Source organism: Ipomoea triloba, chromosome 5, assembly GCF_003576645.1.
Source record: "Ipomoea triloba cultivar NCNSP0323 chromosome 5, ASM357664v1".
Taxonomy (NCBI): Eukaryota; Viridiplantae; Streptophyta; class Magnoliopsida; order Solanales; family Convolvulaceae; genus Ipomoea; species Ipomoea triloba.
This window is the reverse complement of record NC_044920.1, coordinates 1,700,408-1,706,935: the sequence shown is the minus strand read 5'-3', so window position 1 is coordinate 1,706,935 and position 6,528 is coordinate 1,700,408. Positions and strand designations below refer to the sequence as shown.

Here is a 6,528-nt window from a genome sequence, read left to right as displayed (position 1 = left end):
TTTTTTTTTTTTTTTTTTTTTTTTTTTTTTTTTTTTTTTTTTTTTTTTTTTTTTTTTTTTTTTTTTTTAATGTTATAGGACTTTACAATTAACTCTTTATGAGAGCTTTTTGGTCACTATGAATATTATATTATTTCATGGTACGAGTTGAGCATGGTGCAGTGTTAGAATACCCCATACAATTGCGCAACGGAAGCATCAATCACTTTTTCTAAATTATACGTTTGAGGAGGGAGTTGAATTAATGATCTTACCCTTGAAGCGTGTTTTGACAGAAATAAATCCTCAACCGTCCACCGGTCGAGCACGCAAGAACGTACTCTAAGAGATTTTCACATGAAAATCAATTTTTCTGACTAAAATCTTTTTTTTTTTCTTCTCAATCTCTTTAAGAGAAGGTCAAGACTTGTTTATATAGCCTGATTTGGGTTCAAAAGTGCTAGCCTTTAAAAGGCCAAAACTACACAATATTGAGTTACTTTATTAACCAACTATTAATGTATTAATTTAATATCGATAACTCCTTATCGATTTCTTTTAAAGTTCTTTGCATTACCACGAACCATTAATGTGTGACTTTATAGGTTAATAGTCATACTAACAACGAATAATATTTAATAACTCATTATTAAATAATTTGTAAGTACGTCATGAGTGACGCCTAGCAATATGTCATTACTACCTAGTTGACAATAAAATATATGTATATATATTATAATGAACCTTTCCATTACGAATATCATGTAACATCCCTTCCACACAACACTTGTTCCAAACTTGGTAAAGGTCATGGTCAAATTTGATCAAATTCATAAACTTGGTCAATATGTCTATTCAATATTCTTAACCTGAAGTCCAACTTCATTATACTCTTAGCCAGAGGTTCTCGTTGTATGATTATTGAATAGACTAAAATATCCTTGTTATCTCAAGGCAGTGGATCCTCTATTAATGCCCAAAATAATAAATGTTGGCTCCTCAAGTATACATGTCTAACACATGGCAAAGTGTTGGGGGACGTGTCATCATGTTATGGCGTTGTCAAATTGTTGGTCGCCACGTAACCGTCAGCAAGAATTCGTCATCTTTAAGGTGTCGCCTTGCCACAGGGCCGTACCCCTCCACACTTTGTCACAACTTTTGAGTCATCTCTCTTTTTTGAAGAAACTTTTGAGTCATCTCTGAATAACGTGTGTGTCTTTTGATTTATGATGCCAATTTTTTTTTTTGAAAATGTTTTTGAGTGTTTTATTTTTAAAATTATTCTATCTATCCAATTATGTCATGTGTGGTTTGATGATTTAATATGATTGAATATTGAATATAAAATAGTCCATAAATTTAATTCAAAGTTATTCATAAACCTTAATATAGCGTAAGGGAGGTGAATGAATCAAATTATTCAATTTGATAAATACTTGAGTTTGATCCAATTAATGTCGAGTTGATATGAGTTTGAGTTAGAATAATAAGTTTATCTTAACTTAAGTCTTTTAATACTTGGCTCGAGCAATTTGTGAGTGTAATCAAATTATATATATATATATATATATATATATATATATATATATTGCTTAATATAAGTGTAATATTACAAGTTTAATTAAAATACTTATTTATTTATGTTTATTTGTTATAAAGTAGATAAAATCATCAAGATGTAATGAGTTTGTTATAATATTTATGTAAATCACTTATTATTATTATTATTATTATTATTATTACTAGTGTTTTACCCGTGCGGTGCACGGAAAATTTTTTATTATGAATTTAAATAAAAAAATTTAAAATATAAAAATATTAAAATATATTATATTTTTGTATATATTTAGTCAAGTATCAATTATCATAGCATACAAAATTAAAATTTTGTATGATTAATATAATCTCTAATCAGGTATATATAAATTTATATAGAAAAATTTACATAATTAAATTGAATTATTCCTAATCGTATTTTATATATATTATAATTCTAACAATATGAATAATAACTAAGAATATTATACATAGAAATTTAAAAAATTGTAAATTTTAAACATTGTATATGTGATTTTAAATTCTAATCAGATGCATTTTCTTATATGATTGTGTAATGCAGTGTATATACAAATAATATTTATTAATATGTATATATCCAAATTCTATAATGTAATTTTTGCAATTATAATTTATATTGATATATTATAATTAAAATAATTAAAGTTTAAAAAGTTTAAAAAATAGCCTTTTAATTCTGTATGATTAATATAGTGCATAAGTATATGTATGCATACATTTTTAAAAATATAAATATGTACTAACACATTTTATTAATTATAATTAAGAAAATTACATTTATAAATTAAAAAAATTTAATTTTTTAATTTATATGGATTAATGTAGTCCCTAAATATATTACATATTTAGACGAATGTTTAAAAATTTTTTATTTTTTAATTAAGAGTATGAGTTTAGACATATTTTAAAATATTTTTTTAATAAGTAATCAGTGTAGTAATTAACGTGTATAATTACGCCAGTAATCACAATTCTATAAAAAATGTGTATATATTTTCATATTGTACAAAATATTATAAATATAATATATGTCTACATAAATGGATAAAAAGAGAAATTGATATTTTTTTTATTATATAGATATTGATAAATATTGTATAATTGTTTTCCTTGCATGAAAAAACATTCTTATTTTAAAATTTTACATTGATATCTGAGTTTTGTTTCAGAATCTACTTTGGTGATATTTTAAACTTTGAGTAACACTTGTGTGAGACCGTCTTACAAGTCTCAATCCATAAGATGGGTCAGATCTTTGATTAATGGATCAAATATTTGATTAATGAGTCGGATCTTTGACCTCGTTAATTAAAGATACAACCCGTCTCACGGATTGAGACCATGAGACGGTCTCACACAAGTTTTTGTCTTAAACTTTTGTTTGTTATCATAAATAGTAATAGATGTCTGGAAACCATTTAGTTTTGTTTCTAAATATTTTCCAACCCATAAATGAAACACAATCAAAACATCTCTAGATCATCATTTAAATAATAGGTCCATAATAGACTTTGTAGTTCAATATTTGTAGATCTATGATATGGGTTTAACTAATTTATTGAAAGTTTATTTCTTTTAGGAATTCTATTTTAATTTACAATTGTATTAGGGATAGGAACTGTATTACCATATTTTATAATATTACGCAAACCATAATATTATAGGTCTGTTTTGGGCGGGAAGTTAAAACTGAGGATATTGTTTTTATTAATAGTATAGATTATATAAATATTTTAAAAATAGTGAACGTATTCGAGCCGAACTCATATTCGACTCGCGTTGAGCTCAAGTTTAAAAAATTAGATCTTGATTGATTTTGAATCGAGCCATGTTTTGAGTTTCGACTATTGGCGCTCAACTCGATCAACTCATCAAGTTGATTAAACATGTGTGCCAGACATCATATCATTAATATCGTTCAATGTTCATTAGATCGGAGTCATTGCCCAAACACAACAAGCCAGACACCGTCGCCTAAAAACCCCATCTTAATGACTACACTTCATATTTCAAGAGATATATATAATATAAGTAGTACTCCGTATGTTTTTATTTTGTATCGGAATCTTACTCTTAGCATTTTACACTATTACACTCCTACTCCCTTAGCAAATAGTTGTACTTCACTACTCGAATCGTATAAACACTTAAATTAATAATATAAGTGGACCATACACAACCCCGTATTATTTGACTTCATAAAACTCTTGTGACATTTTATGTGGTTATTACTATATCCATCAAAATCATTTTATAGCATAAACTTAGTATCTCATCAATTATTAACGATATAAATTTAATGATAAGTCCTGAACAAATCAATTTCATCTAGTCACTATCAGCGACTAATTCTATACGCCTTGAATAACAAAAACTAAACTTATATTAGTATTAAAAGTGACGGTTGTCCTAAAAGTTAAGATTATAATGTTTATTTTAATTTCCGGACCATATATTGGGTTTATCGAGGCAAACCCCACTCCTCTTCCGAGTATGTGAGTAAACCCTCGCCCTGTGATCCTAGCCGGCAAAGGACCACAAGGAGGTTAACCAGCCTAGGTTGCCCATAGCTGACCGGCTCAAACCCGGGTGGCAGACGGTTTCGAACTCAGGACCTCACGGCCGCGAGCGTCTTGGTCTTGCCACTCAGGCTGCCCTTACGGGCATTTCCGGACCATATATGAATGGACAAATGGACGATACTTATAATTTGTCATACAGTCCTATAATAGACTCAGATATGACGGTGACGGTGCAAGTTCATAGATTGAAAATAAATAATTAAAGGAAAAATAGGGTTGTAGACTTCGTTCATAAATTATTATTATACGCACATTTTTTCTTTAATTATGTGTAAAGTGATAATTTTAGTCCAGCACTAACAAATTATGCTAATATTAATAATGCATTTTTAATTTTCAAATTATTGAGGGATACCTTAGTCATTTTTTATTTATATCATTTTGTATTGAATAATTAATTAGTCATTGAGTTTGACAGATACATTTTTTTTTACCATAGCTAAAAATTCAAAATTATTTTGGTTTCTATATTTACTGAATATCACTAGCTAAAATAAATATTAGGAATTTAAGTATGTTAGTTGTTGTTTTCATGTCAATAAGTTGGAGTGAGTCTTCAATTTATAAACATTTTTCATTTAAGACGTTATTTACATTTTTTTAAAAAAAGAAAAAGAAAAATAAAAGAGAGAGTAGTGGTTCTACCATAATTGTATTTTCAATTTTTCATTTGCAACAATACATCACAAAAAACAAGCATATAAGCATATTCGATCATAGCAAATCTTTATTACAAATGAAGAGAATCGGTATATATGATGAAGATTTAGTTGAAGAAATTTGAAAAAACTCTATGAAATGACTAATGTCTTTCAATAATTTGAGAATTTGAAGTGTAATGTTAATTTTTAGCTACACTCCAATGACAAAAAAAAGTGTGTCAAATTCAATGATTAATTATTTATTTAATACAAAATGATACAAATAAAAAATGACTAAGGCGTCCCTCAATAATTTGAAATTTTAAAATGGATTATTTATATTAACATAATTTATTAGTGTTGGACTAATTTTATGTATATTAATAATTTATGTACTGATTCTACCATATATATGTATACTTAATGAAAAAACATCATTTTCTCATAATTAAATAATACTCCATATACGGTATACTATATACATAACAATAATAATAATTTAAACTTAAAGATGAAAAGATGTTTGAGTGGACGAAATCGTGCCTCAAAACCGTCACTTTTAAGCTGCAAGGACACGTACGACCCAAAGGTTAACCCTTCGTTGCTAGCGAAGGGTAGCAGCAGATACCATGTCTTTAATGGAGAATCCGCAGGTTATAAATACTGTCACAAATTTACGAAACAAAATGCACAGAAAGCTTGCTCTCATGGCTCGTGAAAAGTGATGATTGGACGGTCTTTTTCTTTTCTTTTATTTTTTATTTTTTATTTTTAAAATTTCTCCGATTATATATTTTTTTTATTTATGAACGCAAGAAGCTGGCGATGAATGCTGATTTGGGTGTTTGTATTTGTATTTACAGTGAGATTATTCTGGACTTTCAGCGACGGTTTTTCCAGATGGCAGGAAGCAAGAGTCAAAATAGTGACGAATATTTCAGTTTCCGTGACGAACTAATTATGAGAGTAGCGACGATTATGAGAGAAATGTTTCGTCGAGCGGACATAGATATGGAGCTGGAGTATATGTGACGGTTGCATGACCGTCCGGGCAACGGCGGCGAACGTCTGAATATGATCGGAGGTTAACGGCGCCGTTGCGATCTCATCAAAGGCAAGTCATGTTGGCTAATTTGGGCTTGACAACTTCTCATGAATATGGATGAAAATTCTAGTTAAGTTGTCATTTTCCTTTGTACTAGACTACTAGTATTTCACCATTGGCAAGGATTAGTATATACATTTATTAATTATATGAATTATAAAATTAATATCTTGCGTAATAATTATAAAGTACTAAAATGTTACTCCTTTCGTCTCTGTGTCTGGTTTGGTCAACGAGACTTGAGAAAAGTTATTTTTAATTCAATTTTTCATAATATTAAGTTTAGTATTAGTATACAAAATTTGTATATTTAGAAACTATACTAAAAGCACTATTAAACACAAAAAAAAATTAAATTTAAAAATAAGTAAAAGATACTAAAGAAAATAAACATAGAAAAAAAGTTGGTTTGACTAATAAATAGTAAGTAGGACAAATAAAATGTTACAGATGGAGTATATAATAATATGGCCATGAAATATATAACATAAGTATTAAAATTAATATGTACAGTAAACTCAAGAACATTTTGTAGTACAAATGAGTGACAAAATATTTACAATATGTTATTTGAGATATGTACAATGTGGAGGTATGAATTACAACAAATAAATAAATTTCTTTCTTTTTATAATTATAT

The 6,528-nt window shown here is 27.8% G+C and overlaps 1 long non-coding RNA gene across 1 annotated transcript; it reads left to right on the top strand.

The window, feature by feature from the left end:
• Positions 1 to 5,433: 5,433 nt before the first annotated feature.
• Positions 5,434 to 6,098, top strand: LOC116021166. The gene is made up of 2 exons (XR_004098925.1): positions 5,434 to 5,518; positions 5,647 to 6,098. It is a non-coding gene; the product is annotated as an uncharacterized LOC116021166 (long non-coding RNA).
• The last annotated feature ends 430 nt before the right edge of the window (positions 6,099 to 6,528 follow it).